Source organism: Momordica charantia (genome assembly GCF_013281855.1).
Source record: "Momordica charantia cultivar OHB3-1 chromosome 7 unlocalized genomic scaffold, Mcharantia_2.0 BLBB01000007.1, whole genome shotgun sequence".
In the NCBI taxonomy this organism is placed as follows: Eukaryota; Viridiplantae; Streptophyta; class Magnoliopsida; order Cucurbitales; family Cucurbitaceae; genus Momordica; species Momordica charantia.
In genome coordinates this window covers 11,147,318-11,155,425 of record NW_028275165.1, presented here as the reverse complement: position 1 = coordinate 11,155,425, position 8,108 = coordinate 11,147,318, and the positions used below count along the sequence as shown (strand labels likewise).

General features: G+C 41.8%; 1 long non-coding RNA gene across 1 annotated transcript; it reads left to right on the top strand.

Annotated features, from left to right (window-relative positions):
* The first annotated feature begins 1,970 nt into the window (after positions 1–1,970).
* Positions 1,971–6,855, top strand: LOC148210339 (uncharacterized). Its single transcript, XR_015792179.1, has 3 exons — positions 1,971–2,377; positions 2,478–2,515; positions 6,589–6,855. It is a non-coding gene; the product is annotated as an uncharacterized LOC148210339 (long non-coding RNA).
* The last annotated feature ends 1,253 nt before the right edge of the window (positions 6,856–8,108 follow it).

Sequence of the window (8,108 nt, the reverse complement as noted above, 5' to 3'; positions counted from 1 at the left end):
CTCGATCCTTAGATGGTCTTAATCCGAACATAGCCGACAAAATTGACTTGCAACACTATGAAGACATGGAGGAACTTCTACATCTCGTCGTCAAAATAGAGGAGCAAAACCACAGAAGGGCTAAAAGGTATGTCAAATCTACCCTAGATTTCTTCCCTTCCTCCCCTTTTTGTTTAAGTAGCCGCCCCCTCCTTCTTCATCTTCTCCAGCGACACCTCAAATCCGATAGTGGCATATCTGCGACGACGTCGTTCCTCTTCTCGGCAGCGTTAGCAACACAACCCACGAACAATCGACAACTCCTCGACGATCGGAGACACTCCATGAAGTTCTCCTTCTCTCCACGGCGGCGCACGATGAATAACGGCAGCAACCCACAGTGCGCAGCCCTCCGATGCCCACGATGCCCACGCATACAACCATATCAGATGGCAGCTTTGTGTTTCTAGCCTAGATTCAACGGGTTCAACTTGGGTTTGTGGTCGCAGCACTGGCGATAGATGGCAGTTCCCGTGGAAGATGGCTCACGGCGTTTGTTCCTGTGTGCAACGGTGATGACCAATGATGTCCATGGAGGCATTTCAACACCGGGATGGAGGCGTTCTAGTAGACCATCGACAGTGCGTCACTGGGATGTGACAGTAGCGGCGGTTCATGGTGTTGTTCCGGTGGCAGCGATGTCGTAGTCATCTAGATCGCGTATAGTAGTTTCGGTTGTGCGTTGGCTCTGCTTGTTTTCGTGGACAGCGACTTTCTAATGGTTTTTTGCAGTGAACCACATCCAAACAGAGTCCCTCACTTGGACTTGGATTCACGGTTTTGAAAATGTGGGACATGTCCTCCTTACCCTTCATTAATCAAAACCTGCGTTTTGACATTTTGCCTTCAAAAAATGCGTCGAGCGCAATTCTGCAAAAACATGATTCTATTATTTTCTTCCAAGTTCGACCGCATTTATCTCATATTTTTCCTCAAGTACCATAGTTTGACTTTTATGCATAAATAATTTATGCATGTTCTACTTTAAGAATATGTTGTCCTTTTTAGCAAATAATAATGGAAAACGAGTCAAAAACATGGTCAAACAGGCCTACCGACGCATGTTTATGCAGTAAAAAGTCAACCCTAACAAATACCCACCTCCTCCAGCATTGATTCGACATTGGCCCACCCTTATTTGAACTCAATTCATCATTACCCACTGATTTTTGGTATCGGACCAGCAAGCATAAGGCCCTTCAAACTTGGATTTGAAAGCCCAAACCTCCTCGACATCTACCCACTCCTAACCCAAGTTGTTTTAGTGTGAGTTAGTAGGTAACAACTCACCTAAACTAGGTTTCAATTATATTTAGTGTTTCTAATTTGTTACTAACCTCGAGATTGTATTCCTTTTGTTTTAGGAGCTCTTCGACAAGCTTGTGATCTTTAGAACATTCGTTGTAAGTTGTTCTTACTTGAAGGGATGATTGTTCTTTGAAGCATGAATTGCTTGATGTTTGTCTGTGTGATAATTTAATGCCTTATGACTCGTGCTATTGACCTATTGACGACGAACTATTGGAAATTGTAATGCCCCGCGTTACTCAGGTTAGATTACCCTCGAGTCTCGGGGTTCTTCCTTAGAAATCATTGTAATTTAATTTACTTGTTCTATTTCAGTTATTTTGAGCTGCTGCAGTATTTGTTGTGAGTTATTGGCTTTTATGTATGTATTTAATTATTGTTTGACAAAAAGATTGTTTTCTTTGGCAATTGTTCTGGGTCGTTGGGCTGATTGCTTACTTCTATTATTGAAGATAATTAAGTTTAGGGATGTTGGGACCTAGAATTCTAATTTTTTGGTCCATGGGCCTTGTTTTGTTTTTAACAAAAATATTTGGGTAAGTGGGCCTACTTTTTTTAAAACAAAATAGAAAAATAGGGGAAAACCCTAACCCCCGAATCCTTTTGTTCGTGAACTACCAGCCCCTCCCTCGTGCGCTTCTTATTCTTCTTCTTCTTCGAAAACCAGTCGTGCCCCTCACCTTCCAATGCCGGCGACTCCATCCCACCGTGGCACTTCCCCAATTCCGATGAGCAGCAGTAGGCGGCACACGATGCGACTCTTGGCAGCGGTGGCAACGATTATGCTGCAGGTGGGTGCGGGTTTCAGGGCGTTGGTTCGGCGGCGGTGATTTGCAGTGGTCGACGACCTCGTATGTTGTTTTTCCACGGCACACAGCAGCGTCGCTCCCTTCAGTGCATTTTCTCTTTGTGGCAACCACGCGTACAGAATCGTTTGTGACGTTCGGCATCTATCGATAATCGCTTGAAGCCCGATTTACACAACCCACGCATATTCGAGTTAGATTCTGACTACCCACACCTAAACGAGGTCAGTTCGGCGGTAACGGACCTTTCAAACCCGTTTGGGATCGTTTTTGTTTGGTGGAAGGTTTGTTTTAATTGTTGTTTTGTTTGTTTTTGTTGCCTAGGTGTTCAATCGACGCAAGATTTAAGAGCGTCGCAGTGTGTAAGTAGTGCCAGGGGCGGTTGTGTGCATTGTTGTGTGTTGATAGAAATTGTTATTGCTGGATGTTATTATAAGTGTGTTTCTCTTGCCATATTAATTATTTGACATAGTTGTGAGGTCGATACTACTATTGTAACTTGTTGTTTTTGTTTATTTGATATGTATACAACTTGTATCCATGCCTGTTGTCTTAAATATTGGGGGTTGTTTATTGGTATGATTGGAGGTGATTAAGTTGTGATGTTTGAAAACATGTATTGAAAATGAAATGCACGTGTTAGTTTCATGTTATTTAGGGTATGTTTGTTAGTTGGAAGCTACTGGATTATTTTTTTTTATCGTTATGTACGATGAAAAGCATGCTGGAATATTGTGTTGTGATTAGAAGTGTGAATGACTTATAGATGCCTTGGAGGGATCAGTTGGAGTTGTCTGGATTGGTGGAACGAACTAGTTATTTGTTATTCCGTGACTTGTCTGAAGTGAAAATGCGGACTAGTCGTTTGGTTATCCAAAGCCCTTATAGAGGATGACTTGGGGGATTATGTGATAGAATCCTAGCACAGGGCTATGATTCAAATGTGTGGCCTATTGTGTAATGAAAAGGGGATATACAAGTTCATGGCCTCGTGGGCAATGGTCGAGGCGGTTACGTCACCACTGGGTGTCGAGGCTTCGGGAGCAAAAGGTCGAGGGTCGACAGACCAGTCTTGGTAGAGATGAGTGTCGAGGCTCCGGGTATAAAGAGTCGGGGGTCGACATGATGAATCTATTTGATTATGAGTATTGTTTCTAGACGTGGTGGCGGTCAAAGACCATTATGTTGAGTAGTCGTCGGGCCTTGGGGATAAATGGCAAGGTCGAACACCAAGTTTTCGTAGAGGAGTGTCGGGGTCTTGGGGATAAATGTCAAGGGTCGATACGTCTCGAGGAGTTAGACTTGGAGGACTAACATGGAGTGGTGGTTATGAGTAACAATTCAAGACCTTGGGGATAAATGGCAAGGTCGAACGCCAAGCATCTATAGAGAGATGTCAGTACCTTGGGGATAAATCTCAAAGGCCGATACACCTCGAAGAGTTAGACTTGGAGTACTAACTTATGGTGTAAAGCGAGTAGTAGCTCGAGGAGTTAGGGGCTAGTGGGCCATGTGATCGAAGCCATGAGAGTCTTGGCGTTTGGATGTGTGTGTAGAAATGTTAATTTATTGTTATTATTTCTCGATGTTTGATTCCATAGTTATTGTGTTTGATGTCGCTGTGATTACGAGCATGTTGTTTGGTGAATAGTTAGTGGGGCTACTTACGGAGTATTTTGTATACTCACCCCCCCCCCCCACCTTAATTGTTTCAGGTCTAAACAGGACCTTCGATTGTGGTGATGACGTGGATGAGGCTTGACCGAGGAGGGACCACTAGCTGCGTTTTTTTCTAGGATAGCTAAAGTGTAGTTTCATTTCTAGAAGCATTAGAGATTTATTGTTAGTGGTGTACTATATATTGGTTTGACTCACGGAATTTTTTTTTTATTCCTTCTTTTTGGGCGAACTATTGATTGTTTTGTTATTTTTATTATTTGAGTCTCTAGTGTATTTTGTATTGCTAGACCAAATGGTTGTTTCTTTTCTCTTATGGATTACTAGCCACTGAGGCAAACATGTGTTCTTAGGAATTGGTTGTGGTAGGAACCCCACAGTTGTTTTTAAAATAGTTGCTTCATGTATTTTTGTTGGAGAGGGGTTGAACAGGGTAGGTGATAGCGTTACCTTCATATTTCATGTCAAAATTTTGGGGACATTCCACTTTATGTTTCCCTTAATGGAAAAGGGTGAATAAGTATTATGGCAACATTACCCCGTCCTTCATAGTAAAATTCAGGGGGCGGGAGCGTTACAGTCATGTGACACCGGACTACAGAGGAAGTGTATATGAATGAATCGATAACACATCTGAATGAGAGGGATCCTGAGATCATATGGCATTGTTATGTGAAACTATTGGATGTATTTCTGGATTGTACTAGAATCTTGGGTGGATGCTGTAAATGATATGTGAAGTTTGGATGTTATGGAAGGTGTCAGGGCCCGGGTACAAAGGTCGGGGGCTGATACGTCAAAAGTTAGGTATCGAGGCTCCAAGTACAACGGTCGGGGGTCGATACGCCAATTTTGGTAAGATAGGTGTCAAGGCTCCGGGTACAAAGGATGAGGGTCGATACACCAATCTTAGTAAGGATGAGTTTACTAGGAAGCATGTGAGTGAGGACAAAGTAAGAAATATAGGTTGAATCTTATATGTGAACATGTTAGATATGGCATTGTTATGTGAAACTATTGGATGTATTTATGGATTCAGTTGGATATGCTGTAGTTGGGTGTGTTCTTAAAAGTTTTCTGAACTGTTATGTGAAAAGTCTGTTATGTAAAGCCTGCTGAAAAGTTATTTGTTGGAGCTTTTGTGTTTTCTATATTGTGAGCAGGTTGGTAGTTGTCAAATTATGTCTTATATATTGAGATCCATGTGCATTGAAATCATAATGGATGATTTGTTGTGGATTGACATTGTGATTAGTTTGATTAGGAAACTGGTACTAGAATCTTGGGTGGATGTTGTAAATGATATGTGAAGTTTGGATGTTATGGAAGGTGTCAGGGCCCCGAGTACAAAGGTCGGGGGCTGATACGTCAAAAGTTAGGTATCAAGGCTCCAAGTACAAAGGTCGAGGGTCGATACGCCAATTTTGGTAAGATAGGTGTCGAGGCTCCAGGTACAAAGGCTGGGGGTCGATACACCAGTCTTAGTAAGGATGAGTGTCGAGGCTCAGGGTACAAAGGTCGAGGGTGCACAGTGAAACTAATTGTTGGGTAAGTAGTTTCTTACTTGAGGGGATTTGTTTGTTATTTGTTGCGTGTTTTATGAACAGATTGATTGCTTGTGTGCCTATGAGTGTTGTTGCATGGTTGCTTGCGGTTGGTATTATTTTATACATATTGCTATTGTTCTATTGTGCGTTGCTTGTGTTCTTGCTATTATGATAATTTGTTGGATGTTCTCGATGATTTCGATTGGTTATAGCATGTTATAATAACTGTGCTATGTTGTGACTACATTCTCTGTAAAGCATGTTGTTGTTGAAAATTATTATGGTATGGAAGCATATTGGTATTATTGTTCTTTGTTGGTATGTTGGTTGTTGTTTAGGAAGCATATTGAATTTTTTGTGATACATTTGATGTTGGAGTCATGACTTAGAAACATGTAGAACTCTAGGCAGATTTCTGAGATGCTGTGAAGTGAATGGGTGAGCATCAAGACCAGAGGGTTGATACGTCACTAGTTGGGTATCGAGGCTCCGGGTACAAAGGTCGGGGGTCGATATGCCAACTTTGGACAAAGATAAGTCTCGAGGCTTTGGGTACAAAGGTCGAGGGTCAATGCGATGAGTCTTAGAGGAAGGCAAGTATTGGGGCCTTGAAAGGAAAGGTCAAGGGCTAATATGTTGCAAAGTTATCGATTCCTTAGCTATAGGGGTTAAGGGTCGGTGCAACAGTTCGATGCTTTGGGTACAAAGGTCAAGGATTTGAATGTCAAGCGTCATAGAGAAGTGTCGAGGCCTTGGATACAAAGGTCAGAGGTCGATACGACTCGAAGGATTAAGTCTTGGAGGAATAGGAAAGAGAACTAATGTGTTTAGAGAAGTGTCGAGGCCTTGGCTTTCGTGGTCAAGGGTGAGCACAGCAATTCGAGGCCTTGGGTACAAAGGTCAAGGGTCAAACGCTAAGTGCCGTATAGAAATGTCGAGGCCCTAGGTACAAAGGTCGGCGGTCAATACTACTTTAAGGAGTAAGTCTTTGAGAGACGTGAAAACAAACTAGTGAATTGAGGTGCGAGGATGCGTATGGCTTGTAGGTTGCATGTTTATGTATGTTTATATTTTTATTATGTAAAGCATGCGATTTGTTATGCTTGTGGTTTGAACTTTCTGTGATAAATATGTTGTTTGTGCGTGGCCCTTCAGGTAAGGGTTGCTACTGGGTACCATGGTTGTACTCACCCCTCTTTTTTTTCCTCCAGGTTTTATAGGTAATGAGGTCGCTAACAGGAATGGTGATGGCGAAGAGGAGGCTTGACTGGAAAGGCCATATAACGCTGTATTATTTTATTTTCATTTTTAGTTAAGATAGTTGTAGTTACTTCATTTTATAGTTGAGATGCTAGTAGTTGGTGCTGTTTAGTTTCATTGTTATGTATATTCGAAACCCTAGTTGTACAAAGTTCAAGTAGTTGGCAAAAGCTTAGTTTGATTTATTATTGAGTTTGGTTCCTTGTTAAAAGTTACGTTGTTGGTTCTCTAAAGAAATTATTTAAGCTAGCCTCTTCTGTAATTTGCTAACTTTAAAGAATTGTAGTTTGATAAATTCTTTAGTTGGTTTGTTCATATTTAAGTTGTGGTGAGTTTTTAAATCAGAGTAGCGCATGGAAGTTTGGTAGTTTTCTGGCTTAGTCTTGGTCATTGCGATTAATTCTCTTGTTTAAGTGAAATATTTTAGGTTGTTTTACTAAGAGTCTCCGTTTGGGATGTTGAAAATCTTGGGGTGTTACATAAAAAGTTGAAAATTAAGTTAAGTTAGGTCAAACGATGGGTTCGAAAGGTAAACACAAATGGACGCTTACATCAGCAGCCATATCAACGGATCGTTGAATATTCCCAACAGCAAGCATCATTGCCAGATCCTGCCTTTGCTCTGACCTAAGTAAATTGCCTTCACTGCATACTTGATCCCATCCATAACGATCTTTTTCTTCTCCTTCTTTGGAGAATAGTCTACCTGTGAGGTTAGAGGGGCAACGACCTTCTAATCCAGCACGATTGTCTCCGGTGCTGGCTTCCAAACAGGTAGAGTCGACCTTGAGGTACTAAGTTCAGTAGGAGCCCAACTGGACTCCTTGACATGTGTCCTCTTCACATAGTTAAAGATACTACGCAACATCTTTGCAGCTGAACGCGGTGTTCGTTACCAACCTAATGAAACTATTAAAATAATTCAACACAAGCTTTACTTTACTCAGTGGACTGTATTTTAGAATATGAGAGCTCGTCGAATAATTCGTGGAAACCGCACTTGATGAGAGCCACATTCATAAGCAGAAGCCGGTTATAGGATTTTTCACGGGTATCTCCTGAATAGATTTCAAGTAAGACCTCGTAAGTGTAGTGACCTTCAGAGTTTCTTTGAGGGTGATTACAAGAATGAAAAATGTTAGTAATTACCGAGATGAGCATATAGACCAAACTACATATCAGTTTGCTTACCTAAATTGCCAAAGCTAGTCTGTACAGCGTGAAAGGGCTCCATGTTGTCATCCATGACCAACCAGTCACCGAACACGTAAAATCATTGTCCATTTCAGCCTTTGATCAATGAGTGACCTTTGATCATTACTCCAGTTCCCAGACGAGTACAAAGGTAGTGCCTCGACTCGATCTTGGGTATGCTTTTTAAAACGTGGGACCTAATATATGGTTAATAGTGAGGAGCGCGGTGGGACCCTTACTGTCACGCTCCCTTTCTCACTCTCCTTCCACCAAAGGT